Genomic DNA, 16172 nt, shown 5'->3' with positions numbered 1-16172 from the left:
GCATCTGAAAAGGAATTGAATTTCCATGAATATTACAATTTCTTAAAATCAAGGATTTCAGAATTTTAGTTTCCCCATCCCCACTGGGAGGATATGGTAAGGCCAATGCTATTATACTGTGAACTTCTGGTCTTTATTTTTCACTTCATTTGTTATGTTACATTGATATAAAAACACCATCAGGAGTCATGGAGGGTCCACCTTTTCTGAGTTTAGACAGGGCAGCAATGTATTTCACTATCATTGCTTCTTTAATACAGTGGATATCTGACAGTAGGAACAGGGGGAGAATTGTGCTCCAGGCAATAACCTTATGTTCTTAGACCTTCTCTGATTTCTTCTAATTGAAGGGTCATCGTTAGCTTTATATATTAGAGGTTGTGTGTTACAAACATTTTTCTAAAATACCAAAACTATTTGGAACGTGTAGACCAAGATTCAGCCTGTAACCCATTGGCAATTCGGGGGTTTGGTATTTCAAATAGGGGAATTGATAAGTGTGTTGACCATGTCCTCCCTGGAAATGCATTTTAAATCCAAAGATATTGGCCTAGAATATCAGGGTAGGGCATCTGAGTGTCTCCAATCACTCAAGTTTTGTGAATGGTGAATTTATCATCTGAGTTCTGAAACCACAGGGGTGAGGGTCCTGAACCAGCTGTACCCTGTTCAGCTGATAATAATCCTGGAGAAGCCATCTCTGTGGTACATGTAGGCACGTGATGTCCGGCATAGGGAACACCTGGCTGCTTATGTCTCTTGGTCTCTATAGAGTAGTGCGAGAACTGAGATACACTGAGGAGGCCTCTTAAGCATAGACCAATCGCCTAGCAGTGACACTGGGTTCCAGGCTTGTTCTCCTGTTTCGGCCTCACTGTGGATTATGTACACTCTATGAATTCTCCCCATGCAGGTTCACTTGTGTTGTTCTACCTACAGACGCTGGGAGAGAAACATCATCCCCTGGAACTGAGCTAAGCAAGAAGCAGGCCAAGAAGCAAAATAAGAGGTGGATTTAAGAGCTGCAGCTCATTACAGAGGAGCGAAACGACCTGAGAGATTGCCTGATGTTTGTGACAGAGAGATCCATGAAGAACAGGTATGAATCGCTCCAAACGCTCTTGTTCCATTCCTGGGTGTTCAATGTCACCTTCATCTTATCCTTTCAAGGTTTTGGGTTCTAGAAAGCTGTGTCTCTGTAACGACCCTTTTTTAAACCTCATCTCCCATATAGAGGAGATCCAGAACCTGACCCTTCCTGAGGAGCAAGATGGAAAATGGACTCATCTGCTTCCATTTATTGAAAAGCAGAACTTGTGGTCTGTATGAAGAATTCGGGGATAAAGTCAGGGAGAGTGAGTGTCCAGTGTGCATTTGCAAAGCCCTTGACAGCTGGTGGCTTTGCAAGACTGTAATTGCAGTGAGTTTATGGTGAGACTCTGTACGTGCTAGGCAGGGGACTGAGTGCTGGAAGATCCAGGCAGCAGCCTGAGGGGCCTGGTCCCAAACTGTTCATCTCAATGCTTGACTAGAAGTTCTCAGGCTCAGGCCTGTTTGTTCTTGTCTGTGTGTCTTGCCCTCTGAGACAGCAATGGTGCATGCATTTCTCCTGGTTCTCACAGTGCTCTCTGTTTCCATATTTCTCTTTCTCTTTCTCTGACTCTGTTTACATTTCTCTTTTTTTGTGGCTGTGTCTCAGTCTGTGTATGTGCATGTGCACACATCCAAATGCATATGTACAACATTTATATGTTTATATTTCCCTCCACACTTGGAATCTAGGGGTCTATGTCTTGGCCTGAGTATTTACCTGTAACACATTCATGGAGATGTGAATGGTTTGTTATGGGAGCCCCACTGTCAACAGCACAGTTCTTTGACTGTGTGGTCATATTTGTCTGTACAGTTGTATCCATTGGGCAGTTTATTATTTTGTGGCCAGATGTGATCTCTGCTCCATAATTATGTGTAATGCCTGTCTCTACACTATTAGTTATTCAGAATGAATAATTCCTGTTGTCAAAACAGGAAAAATCAAATCACATTTTCTGGGTGTGTAGGGGAGTGCCCGGAAGAGCTGTGGCTGAGGCTTTTGATAACATAACTGTCTGGACTCCAGGTCCAGTCTTCTGTATTGAACAATGGGAGCCAGGGAACCCTCCATCTGGATGCTGAGCTTCTGGTGTCCTGGCCCCAGAATAACAAGTTTCTGAAGCTGAAGAAGATCCCAATATGTACAATTCAGAAAGTGTCCTTCCAGGGCTGGGGTAGTACAGGACCCACCCTGAGTTCATATATTCCTAAATGCTGATGTTCGCTGTATTCTATCATTTGTGGTCAGGCCCTACTTCAGGCCAAATCCATATTATGAAGACCTGGAGAGAATGGAGGAGGCGGTCATGTCAATTCTGCACAACTTAGAGATGGAGAACAATGAGATCCATGAGAACAACCATAAGCTGTAGAAGGAGATTACCTTCTCTAGGTGAGTACTGGTCAGAAAGCCTATTACCTGTGGAATGGCCATTTCTGATTTCTTTGTTCTGGATTGGACAGTCTTCAGCTATGATTCTATCTCTTGTGCTGTTTACACATCAGTGTGCCAGGGTCATTAGGACTCAGTTTTCAGTTCCACAAAAGACTGTTACTCATCCCAGGATTGTCTAGGCATCTGCAGAAGGCTCTAGATAGAACAGCACTGATTGAAGTCAGCAGAAGGTTATTAGGCTGACCTGGGCCTCTGGTGTCAAACTAGGTTTTACAAAACTCAGTGCGTGGACCACATGGTTAGGATGACCTTCTCTTGGTTCTACGGACCTCCTTTGAGGGTGTTTGCCCACTACTTATTGATGTTGCCCCCATGCATTGGGCTTTCAGGATAGTTGTAGATCCATGTTCTTTTTGAGAGATTTGGACCCTATTTGATGCTTGGGCCATCAAAAAAATTTCTTCTTCCCTGAATTGGCTGTTTCCTGTTTCTGCAGCAGCCTTATATGTATCAAGATGTATTCTACGTTTTCATGGGTATATGGGTTCTAGGGTTGTTAATGGAACTTGGAAGTAGGAATGGGAGAAAGGGGCAGCAAGATCTTACTATGCAGAATGTATTTCCAGTAACCTGCTCAGCTGCTCCTGATGGAGAACACATGTATGAAGAACTTTGTCACATCTATGCAGGAGAGCAAGGTGGTACAGATTGATTGTGCACTGATACAGAAATATTTGATTGAATTGAACAAGAACCATTAATATGAACAGGAGAAGACCAGAAACTGCCATATCTGGTAGGAATAAGCAGCTGTGTGAGCTTAACAATATCTGATACCATTTTCCAATTTCATACATCTTTGCTTTCCCCTACAAGCTTTCTAATTTACACTCCCAACGAGCAAACCATGGCCTGTAATGGAATTGTTCATTGCTCTGTCTATGTACAAGTATTCTGGGAAGTTAACCACTTTTCAGAAACTGAACTATTGGCAAGTATATTTTGCTTCTCTTTTTGAAGCTGCAGTCCAGAAATGGTGACAGATGAATAACATATCATATTATGGCATGACTGTGTGATATGCTATGTAGAGTTTGGAACAAGGTCTTGGTCCTGTGACAAATGACATTTTGTGGTCATGTGACCTCCTAGGTAGGAAGCACCTTTGTGGGATTAGAACCAATTGTAAATGTCGAATTCATCCTTGTCATTGACTTTTATCTTGGTGACATATGGACATCTCCTTTCTTTCTGCAACCCAATGAGGTCTCTTCCCATTGCCCTGTTCTTGGTTTGCACTTGTATAAGTCTGGGTCCCAGATTGGCAGCCCACATTACTGTCAGGCTTGCTGGAGATTTTGCCCTGCCCGCAGAGTTAGCAACAATGATATTAGTTAAAAGGTCCATGTCGACCGTCCAATAGAACTGAGGTGGTAGAAGGCAGCATTCTGACAGCTGGCTTGCATTTCCCCACCAAATCAGTGTCTGAAAAACTGCCTTCCTCTCCCAGGTCTCAGAAAGTGCAAGAGAGCTGGAATTGGACACAGACCAGGAAGAGGACTCCTGAAGAATAAGTTGCTTTCTCAGGAGTCCCCTGCTGACAAACATCCTGACTATTAACAATATTTTTGGATGAATATTCTTCCTCATAGTTAATTTGTCATTGCTTAGAGACCCTAAATTTATATATCACTAAGCCAGCCTGACTGATTGAGGTCTTACTCACTTCCTTCTTTAGAATTCACCACTTAAGAGACAGCTTGGGGGATCGCCTTTCATTATGTGTGCTAGAGGAGAAACAGCAATACATCTGTGCTTCTAAATGTTCGTTAAGAATATGATGTTTAGAAATATTTTGTTGGCGGATCCCGGCCCGTAGCAGCTCTCTGCTCCCAAACCCCGTGGGAGAGAGACCTCACCGCCTGGTCAGGTGGGCACTCCCGAGGCTGCAGAGCTGAGGAGACCACCAACACTGCCCACCCCTGCCCACATCCCTGGCCCAAGAGGAAACTGTATAAGGCCTCTGGGTTCCCGTAGGGGAGGGCCCAGGAGCGGCAGGACCCCTGCGCCTGAGACACCGAGGGAACCTGAAGGAAACAGACCGGATAAACAGTTCTCTGCACCCAAATCCCATGGGAGGGAGAGCTAAACCTACAGAGAGGCAGACATGCCTGGGAAACCAGAAGAGACTGCACTCTGCACACATCCAGATGCCAGAGGAAAACACGAAACGCCATCTAGAACCCTGGTGCACGGAGGCTCCCGGAAAGAGCAGCTCAGATCTTCCCGGTTGCTGCCACCGCGGAGAGGACTTAGGCAGTACCCCTGAGCAAACTTGAGCCTCGGAACCACAAGGGAGGGCCCAGGAGCGGCAGGACCCCTGCGCCTGAGACACCGTGGGAAGACACGCCTGGAAAACCAGAAGAGACTGCACTCTGCACACACATCTCGGACGCTAGAGGAAAACACCAAACGCCATCTGGAACCATAGTGCACAGAAGCTCCCGGAAAGGGCGGGGCATATATCAAAGGACCAGTAAATATCTTCAACAAAATCATAGAAGAAAACTTCCCTAACCTAAAAAAAGAGATACCCATAGCCATACAAGAAGCCTACAGAACTCCAAATAGATTGGACCAGCAAAGAAACACCTCCCGTCACATAATTGTCAAAACACCAAACGCACAAAATAAAGAAAGAATATTAAAAGCAGTAAGGGAAAAAGGTCAAGTAACATATAAAGGCAGACCTATCAGAATCACACCAGACTTTTCACCAGAAACTATGAAGGCCAGAAGATCCTGGACAGATGTCATACAGACCCTAAGAGAACACAAATGCCAGCCCAGGTTACTGTATCCTGCAAAACTCTCAATTAACATAGGTGGAGAAACCAAGATATTCCATAACAAAACCAAATTTACACAATATCTTTCTACAAATCCAGCACTACAAAGGATAATAAATTGTAAAGCCCAACATAAGGAGGCAAGCTATACCCTAGAAGAAGCAAGAAACTAATCGTCTTGGCAACAAAACAAAGAGAAGAAAAGCACACAAACATAACCTCACATCCAAATATGAATATAACGGGAAGCAATAATCATGAAGACATAAATTATGAGTTTGTGTAGCAAGACCCAGGCCTCTTCCAGGGTCTTAGATAGTAACTGACAACCTCAAATATGGTAGTGATGTGATACTGTGGGGTGAATCTAGTTACAACTAGCTTCTATTGTGACACAGATGACTCTTTTTGTGTCATGTTCAGCTTATGATGAATGAGTATACCTAAGCATGAGAATAACCAAATACTACATTGCTTCTCTACCTGCTGAGCTTTTAAAAGCCCTGGGGTGACAGCAAGCTTTTGTGGACATTCTGGATTATTCCTTCTGTACTTTAACTCTCTGAGTCACCTCCACTCTCAGTACGTTATTTCAATTCCATAAATTGGAAATCAGACACCTGGAAAAAATACATTCTCAATACGATCCCAGATTGGCCATGGAAAAGGGTAGTTTGAACTGTCCCACCTAGGTTCTGGGCTTGCACAGGCCTGCTCTCCAACAGAAACCTGTGTTCACATTTGCAGGCTGCATTCACTATGGATGCTCTTGAGGTTCCTCCCTAAACTACTGAGATTAAAATAATTTTCGAAAAACTCATTATGCCAATCTGGCCTACAGGAAGCTAGTTTCTATTCTGTATTTTATCAGATGTGCAGAATACATATGGTCATCATTGATAATATGTGAAAGATCTGCTCTAATATGGACACTAAGTGATGCTGGAGGATGATCCTGACCCACAATGAGCAGTGGGAACACCAGAGCCCTGTAGGGATGCCTGGCAACCTAACACATTGAGCATGAACAGCTCAGTAAGTTACCTGTGAAACACATCTCCTGAGATCTCTCTATTTAATTGTAGGTGATCCTGTCCACCTAATACAGCACCTCATGTGGAATAACAAAAGCCACCTGCAGGAGCTGTGGTGATGACTCACAGGATAGAGCATCTGCTGCTCTCTCAGAAGAACCACATGGACCCTAACAATTGGGTAAAGCATGTCAGTGATTTCATCATAAAGTGTGTGTCGGAGAAACAGCCACATTCTCCACACAAAAGACACTGTGACACTGGGTACCCCTTGGTGACTTTGAATTCACTTATTAGCCCAGGCTCCATGGAACATGCAGAGATCCATCTCTAGCTGTCCGTTCTAAGTACACAGGAGGGGACAAAACCCTTGAGTAAGAATGATGGTCTTAAGAGTCAAGAGATCAAATTCAATTTTTATTCATAACAAATACATTTTATAACACAAAAGGATTAAAATGACTAAAAATATTATAAAATAGTTGAAAGTGAAAAATAGTAACAAGAACATATAAATATGAAACAACAAAAAGAAAATTTCAATTAAAATCATAACAAAAATATTTCTAAACATCATATTCTTCACGAACATTTAGAAGCACAGATGTATTGCTCTTTCTACTCTAGCACACATAATGAAAGATGGTCCCCCAAGGTGTCTCTTAAGTGGTGATTTCTGAAGAAGAAAGTGAGTAAGATCTCAATCAGTCAGGCTGGCTTAGTGGTATATAAATTGAGGGTCTCTAAGAAATGACAAATTAACTCTGAGGAAGAATTCTAATCAAAAAAATGTTGTTACTATTAAGGATGTTTGTCATCAGGGACTCCTGAGAAAGCAACTTATTCTTCAGGAAGCTCTCTTACTGGTGTGTGTTCAATTCCAGCTCTCTTGCACTTTCTGAGACCTGGGAGAGGAAGGAAGTTTTTCAGACACTGATTTGGTGAGGAAATGCAAGCCAGCTGTCAGAATGCTGCCTTCTACCACCTCAGTTTTATTGGACAGTAGACCTGGACCTTTTAACTGATATCATTGTTGCTAACTCTGCAGGAATGGCAAAATCTCCGGCAAGCCTCACAGTAATGTGGGCTGCCAATCTGGGAACCAGACTTATACCAGTGCAAACCAAGAACAGGGCAATGGGAAGATACCTCACTGGGTTGCCGGAAGGAAGAGACGTCGATATGTCACCAAGGTTAAAGCCAATGACAAGAACTAATTTGACATTTGCACTTGGTTCTAATCCCAGAAAGGTGCTTCCTACACAAGAAGTCACATGACCAGAGAGTGTCATTTGGCAAGGAAACAAGAACTTGTTCAAAGGTCTGCATAGGAACCAATCTATCACGTGGATATGCAATAATGAGGTATGTTATTCATCTGTCACCATTTCTAGACTGCAGCTTCAAAAAGAGCAGCAAAATATACTTGCAAAATAATTCAGTTTCTGAAAAGTGTTTAACTTCCCAAAATACGTGTGCATAGGCAGAGCAATGAACAATTCCATTGCATGAGGTGGTTGGCTGGTTGTGAGTGTAAATTAGAAAGGAGGTAGGAGGAAGCAAAGATGTATCAAATTGGCAAATTTTATCAGATATTGTTAAGCTAACACAGTTGTTTGTCCCTACCAGATGATGCTGGGTCTGGACGTTGCTGGTCTTTATCTTTCTTGTTGAAGTCAACCAAATAATTCTGGTTCAGTGCACACTCAAGATGTACCTCCTTGCTCTCCTGCTTCAGTGGGACCAACTTCTGCCTACATGTGTTCTCCATCAGGAGCTGGCTGAGCAGGTTTCTGGAAATACAGTCTGCATAGTAAGATCATGCTGCCCCTTTCTCCCATTCCTACTCCCAAGTCCCACTATCTCTACCAGGTCCCAGATACCCATGAAGACTTAATAAAATACATCTCAATACATATAAGGCTGCTGCACAAATCACAAAGAGTTAATTCTGGGAAGAATAAATAGTTTGTTTGGCCCGAGCACCAATTAGTGTCCACATCTCTCAAAAAGAACATGGATCTACAACTATCCATGAAAGCCCAATGCATGGGGGCAACATCAATTAGTAGTGGGCCAACACCCTCAAAGGAGGTCAGTAGAACCAAGAGAAGGTCATGTGGTCCACACACTGAGTTTTGTAAAACCTGGTGTGACCACAGAGGTCCAGGGCAGCCTAATAACCTTCTGCTGACTTCAATCAGTACTGTTCTATCTAGAGCCTTCTGAAGATGCCTAGACAATCCTGGGATGAGTAACAGCCTTTTATGGAACTGAAAACTGAGTCCTAATGACCCTGGCAGAATGATGTGTAAACAGCACAAGAGATAGAACCAGAGATGAAGACCGTCCAATCCAGAACAAAGAAAGTCAGAAATGGCCATTCCACAGGTGATAGCCTTTCTGACCAGGACTTACCTAGACAAGGTTATCTCCTTCTTCAGCTTATGGTTGGTCTCATGGATCTCAGTGTTCTCCATCTCTAAGTTGTGCAGAATTGACATGACCGCCTCCTCCATTCTCTCCAGGTCTTCATAATATGGATTTGGCCTGAAGTAGGGCCTGGCCCCAAATGATAGAATACAATGAACATCAGAATTTAGGAATATATGAGCTCATGGGGGGTCCTGTACTACCCCAGTCCTGGAAGGACACCTTCTGAATTCTACATATTGGAATGTTCTTCAGCTTCAGAAATGTGTTTTTGTTCGTCCAGATGGAGGCTTCCCTGGCTCCCTTTGTTCAATCAAGAGGAAATCTGCAGTCAAACCAGTTAAGCTCTCAAGAGCCTAGGCCTCAATTCTCCATGCTCCTCCACCCCAACACACCCAGAAACCTGTGGTTTCTTTTATCCTGTTTTAATAAAAGACCATATATCAAAGCAAAATTATAATCTGCACAAAGAATAGAAATAAACAGACAAACGTGGTCACATAGACAAAGAACTGTGCTGTTGACAGTGGGGCTCCCAGAACAAAGCATTCACATCATCATGAAAGTGTTACAGGTAAATACTCAGGCCAGGACATAGACCACTAGATTCCAAGTTTGGAGGGAAATATAAACATATAAAAGTTGTCCATATGCATTTGGATGTTTGCAGACATAGACTCACAGACTGAGACATACCCACAAAAAAGAGAAATGTAAACAGAGTCAGAGAAAGAGAAAGAGAAATATGGAAACAGAGAGCAGTGTGAAAACCAGGAGAAATGCATGCACCATTGCTGTCTCAGAGGGCAAGACACACAGACAAGAACAAACAGCCCTGCGCCTGAGAACTTCTAGTCAAGCATTGAGATGAACAGTTTGGGACCAGGACCCTCAGGCTGCTGCCTGGATCTTCCAGCACTCAGTCCCCTGCCTAGCAAGTACAGAGACTCACCATAAACTCACTTCAAATACAATCTTGCAAAGCCACCAGCTATCAAGGGCTTTGCAAATGCACACTGGGAACTCACTCTCCCTGACTTTATCCCTGAATTCTTCATTCAGACCACAAGTTCTGCTTTTCAATAAATGGAAGCAGATGAGTCCATTTTCCATCTTGCTCCTCAGGAAGGGTCAGGTTCTGAATCTCCTATATATGGGAGGTGAGGTTTAGCACAGGGTGGTTAGGGAGGCACAGCTTTCTAGAACCCAAAACCTTAATAGGATAAGATGAAGGTGACCTTGCAGTCCCAGGAATGAAACAAGAGTATTTGGAGCGATTCATACCTGTTCTTCATGGATCTCTCTGTCAGAAAACTTAGGCGATCTCTCAGGTCATTTCTCTCCTCGGTAATGAGCTGCAGCTCTTCAATCAGCCTCTCCTTTTCCTTCTTGGCCTGCTTCTCGCTTAGGTCAGTGCCAGGGGATGATGATTCTCTCCCAGCGTCTCTAGGTAGAAGAACACAAGTGAACCTGCATGGGGAGAATGCATAGAGTGTACATATATCACAGTGGGGCCAAACAGGGGAACAAGCCTGGAACCCAGTGTCATTCCTAGGCGATTGGTCTATGCTTAAGAGGCCTCCTCAGTGGATCTCAGTTCTCCCACTACTCTATAGAGACCAAGAGATGTAAGCAGCCAGGTGTTCCCTATGCTGGATATCACATGCTTACAGGTACCACGGAGATGGCTTCTCCAGGATTATTATCAGCTGAACAGGGTCCAGCTTGGTTTCACGACCTTCACCCCTGTGGTTTCAGAACTCAGATGATAAATTCACCATCCACAAAACTTGAGTGATTGGAGAGCGGAGGAGACCACCAACACTCCCCACCCCTGCCCACATCCCTGGCCCAAGAGGCAACTGTATAAGGCCTCTGGGTTCCCGTAGGGGAGGGCCCGGGAGCGGCAGGACCCCTGCGCCTGAGACACTGCCGGAACCTGAAGGAAAGAGACCGGATAAACAGTTCTCTGCACCCAAATCCCGTGGGAGGGAGAGCTGAACCTTCAGAGAGGCAGACACGCCTGGGAAACCAGAAGAGACTGCATTCTGTGCACATCCAGACACCAGAGGAAAAAAAAAAAACGCCATCTGGAACCCTGGTGCACGGAGGCTCCTGGAAAGAGCGGCGCAGATCTTCCCGGTTGCTGCCACAGCGGAGAGGACTTAGGCAGTACCCCACGAGCAAACTTGAGCCTTGGAACTGCAGGTGGGACCAACTTTTCCCCTGCAAGAAACCTGCCTGGTGAACTTAGGACACACAGAGGCAAAATTCCTCTAAGACCGGGCACTTCCTGTGTTTACCGGAAGTCCCACACTGGCGGATCCCGGCCAGCAGCAGCTCTCTGCTCCCAAACCCCGTGGGAGAGAGACCTCACCGCCTGATCAGGTGGGCACTCCTGAGGCTGCAGAGGGGAGGAGACCACCAACACTGCCCACCCCTGCCCACATCCCTGGCCCAAGAGGCAACTGTATAAGGCCTCTGGGTTCCCACACGGGAGGGCCCGGGAGCGGCAGGACCCCTGCGCCTGAGACACTGCCGGAACCTGAAGGAAAGAGACCGGATAAACAGTTCTCTGCACCCAAATCCCATGGGAGGGAGAGCTGAACCTTCAGAGAGGCAGACACGCCTGGGAAACCAGAAGAGACTGCACTCTGTGCACATCCAGGCGCCAGAGGAAAACACCAAACGCCATCTGAAACCCTGGTGCACGGAGGCTCCCGGAAAGAGCGGCACAGATCTTCCCGGTTGCTGCCGCCGCGGAGAGGACTTAGTCAGTAACCCACGAGCAAAGTTGAGCCTTGGAACCACAGGTAAGACCAATTTTTCCCCTGCAAGAAACCTTCCTGGTGAACTCAAGACACAGGCCCACAGGAACAGCTGAAGACCTGTAGAGAGGAAAAACTACACGCCCGAAAGCAGAACACTCTGTCCCCATAACTGGCTGAAAGAAAACAGGAAAACAGGTCTACAGCACTCCTGACACACAGGTTATAGGACAGTCTAGCCACTGTCAGAAATAGCAGAACAAAGTAACACTAGAGATAATCTGATGGCGAGAGGCAAGCGCAGGAACCCAAGCAACAGAAACCAAGATTACATGGCATCATCGGAGCCCAATTATCCCACCAAAGCAAACACGGAATATCCAAACACACCAGAAAAGCAAGACCTAGTTTCAAAATCATATTTGATCATGATGCTGGAGGACTTCAAGAAAGACATAAAGAACTCCCTTAGAGAACAAGTAGAAGCCTACAGAGAGGAATCACAAAAATCCCTGAAAGAATTCCAGGAAAAGACAATCAAACAGTTGAAGGAATTAAAAATGGAAATAGAAGCAATCAAGAAAGAACACATGGAAACAACCCTGGACATAGAAAATCAAAAGAAAAGACAAGGAGCTGTAGATACAAGCTTCACCAACAGAATACAAGAGATGGAAGAGAGAATCTCAGGAGCAGAAGATTCCATAGAAATCATTGACTCAACTGTCAAAGATAATGTAAAGCGGAAAAAGCTACTGGTCCAAAACATACAGGAAATCCAGGACTCAATGAGAAGATCAAACCTAAGGATAATAGGTATAGAAGAGAGTGAAGACTCCCAGCTCAAAGGACCAGTAAATATCTTCAACAAAATCATAGAAGAAAACTTCCCTAACCTAAAAAAAGAGATACCCATAGGCATACAAGAAGCCTACAGAACTCCAAATAGATTGGACCAGAAAAGAAACACCTCCCGTCACATAATTGTCAAAACACCAAACGCACAAAATAAAGAAAGAATATTAAAAGCAGTAAGGGAAAAAGGTCAAGTAACATATAAAGGCAGACCTATCAGAATCACACCAGACTTATCGCCAGAAACTATGAAGGCCAGAAGATCCTGGACAGATGTCATACAGACCCTAAGAGAACACAAATGCCAGCCCAGGTTACTGTATCCTGCAAAACTCTCAATTAACATAGATGGAGAAACCAAGATATTCCATGACAAAACCAAATTTACACAATATCTTTCTACAAGTCCAGCACTACAAAGGATAATAAAGGGTAAAGCCCAACATAAGGAGGCAAGCTGTACCCTAGAAGAAGCAAGAAACTAATCATCTTGGCAAAAAAACAAAGAGAATGAAAGCACACAAACATAACCCCACTTCCAAATATGAATATAACGGGAAGCAATAAGCACTATTCCTTAATATCTCTCAACATCAATGGCCTCAACTCCCCAATAAAAAGACATAGATTAACAAACTGGATAAGCAACGAGGACCCTGCATTCTGCTGCCTACAGGAAACACACCTCAGAGACAAAGGCAGACATTACCTCAGAGTGAAAGGCTGGAAAACAACTTTCCAAGCAATTGGTCAGAACAAGCAAGCTGGAGTAGCCATTCTAATATCAAATAAAATCAATTTTCAACTAAAAGTCATCAAAAAAGATAAGGAAGGACACTTCATATTCATCAAAGGAAAAATCCATCAAGATGAACTCTCAATCCTAAATATCTATGCCCCAAATAAAAGGGCACCTACATATGTAAAAGAAACCTTACTAAAGCTCAAAACACACATTGCACCTCACACAATAATAGTGGGAGATTTCAACACCCCACTCTCATCAATGGACAGATCATGGAAACAGAAATTAAACAGAGATGTAGACAGATTAAGAGAAGTCATGAGCCAAATGGACTTAACTGATATTTATAGAACATTCTATCCTAAAGCAAAAGGATATGCCTTCTTCTCAGCTCCTCATGGTACTTTCTCCAAAATTGACCATATAGTTGGTCAAAAAATGGGCCTCAACAGGTACAGAAAGATAGAAATAATCCCATGTGTGCTATCAGACCACCATGGCCTAAAACTGGTCTTCAATAACAATAAGGGAAGAATGCCCACATATACGTGGAAATTGAACAATGCTCTACTCAATGATAACCTGGTCAAGGAAGAAATAAAGAAAGAAATTAAAGACTTCTTAGAATTTAATGAAAATGAAGGTACAACATACACAAACTTATGGGACACAATGAAAGCTGTGCTAAGAGGAAAACTCATAGCGCTGGGTGCCTGCAGAAAGAAACAGGAAAGAGCATATGTCAGCAGCTTGACAGCACACCTAAAAGCTCTAGAACAAAAAGAAGCAAATACACCCAGGAGGAGTAGAAGGCAGGAAATAATCAAACTCAGGGCTGAAATCAATCAAGTAGAAACAAAAAGGACCATGGAAAGAATCAAGAGAACCAAAAGTTGGTTCTTTGAGAAAATCAACAAGATAGATAAACCCTTAGCCAGACTAACGAGAGGACACAGAGAGTGTGTCCAAATTAACAAAATCAGAAATGAAAAGGGAGACATAACTACAGATTCAGAGGAAATTCAAAAAATCATCAGAGCTTACTATAAAAGCCTATATTCAACAAAACTTGAAAATCTACAGGAAATGGACAATTTCCTAGACAGATACCAGGTACCTAAGTTAAATCAGGAGCAGAAAAACCAGTTAAACAACCCCATAACTCCTAAGGAAATAGAACCAGTCATTAAAGGTCTCCCAACCAAAAAGAGCCCAGGTCCAGACGGGTTTAGTGCAGAATTCTATCAGACCTTCATAGAAGACCTCGTACCAATATTATCCAAACTATTCCACAAAATTGAAACAGATGGATCACTACCGAATTCCTTCTATGAAGCCACAATTACTCTTCTACCTAAACAACACAAAGACCCAACAAAGAAAGAGAACTTCAGACCAATTTCCCTTATGAATATCGACGCTAAAATACTCAATAAAATTCTGGCAAACAGAATCCAAGAGCACATCAAAACAATCATCCACCATGATCAAGTAGGCTTCATCCCAGGCATGCAGGGATGGTTTAATATACGGAAAACCATCAACATGATCCATTATATAAACAAACTGAAAGAACAAAACCACATGATCATTTCATTAGATGCTGAGAAAGCATTTGACAAAATTCAACACCCCTTCATGATAAAAGTCCTGGAAAGAATAGGAATTCAAGGCCCATACCTAAACATAGTAAAAGCTATATACAGCAAACCAGTTGCTAACATTAAACTAAATGGAGAGAAACTTGAAGCAATCCCACTAAAATCAGGGACTAGACAAGGCTTCCCACTCTCTCCCTACTTATTCAATATAGTTCTTGAAGTTCTAGCCAGAGCAATCAGACAACAAAAGGAGGTCAAGGGGATACAGATCGGAAAAGAAGAAGTCAAAATATCACTATTTGCAGATGATATGATAGTATATTTATGTGATCCCAAAAGTTCCACCAGAGAACTACTAATGCTGATAAACAACTTCAGCAAAGTGGCTGGGTATAAAATTAACTCAAATAAATCAGTAGCCTTCCTCTACACAAAAGAGAAACAAGCCGAGAAAGAAATTAGGGAAACGACACCCTTCATAATAGACCCAAATAATATAAAGTACCTCGGTGTGACTTTAACCAAGCAAGTAAAAGATTTGTACAATAAGAACTTCAAGACTCTGAAGAAAGAAATTGAAGAAATCCTCAGAAGATGGAAAGATCTCCCATGCACATGGATTGGCAGGATTAATATAGTAAAAATGGCCATTTTACCAAAAGCGATCTACAGATTCAATGCAATCCCCATCAAAATACCAATCCAATTCTTCAAAGAGTTAGACAGAACAATTTGCAAATTCATCTGGAATAGCAAAAAACCCAGGATAACTAAAACTATCCTCAACAATAAAAGGACTTCAGGGGGAATCACTATCCCTGAACTCAAGCAGTATTACAGAGCAATAGTGATAAAAACTGCATGGTATTGGTACAGAGACAGACAGATAGACCAATGGAACAGAATTGAAGACCCAGAAATGAACCCACACACTTATGGGCACTTGATTTTTGACAAAGGAGCCAAAACCATCAAATGGAAAAAAGATAGCATTTTTAGCAAATGGTGGTGGTTCAACTGGAGGTCAACATGTAGAAGAATGCAGATCGATCCATGCTTATCACCCTGTACAAAGCTTAAGTCCAAGTGGATCAAGGACCTCCACATCAAACCAGATACACTGAAACTAATAGAAGAAAAACTAGGGAAGCATCTGGAACACATGGGCACTGGAAAAAATTCCCTGAACAAAACACCAATGGCTTATGCTCTAAGATCAATTATCGACAAATGGGATCTCATAAAACTGCAAAGCTTCTGTAAGGTAAAGGACACTGTGGTTAGGAAAAAACGGCAACCAACAGATTGGGAAAAGATCTTTACCAATCCTACAACAGATAGAGGCCTTATATCCAAAATATACACAGAACTCAAGAAGTTAGACCGCAGGGAGACAAAT

This window comes from Rattus norvegicus, chromosome 19, assembly GCF_021556685.1.
Source record: "Rattus norvegicus strain SHRSP/BbbUtx chromosome 19, alternate assembly SHRSP_T2T, whole genome shotgun sequence".
Lineage (NCBI taxonomy): Eukaryota > Metazoa > Chordata > Mammalia > Rodentia > Muridae > Rattus > Rattus norvegicus.
Note: the sequence above shows the minus strand (reverse complement) of the source record.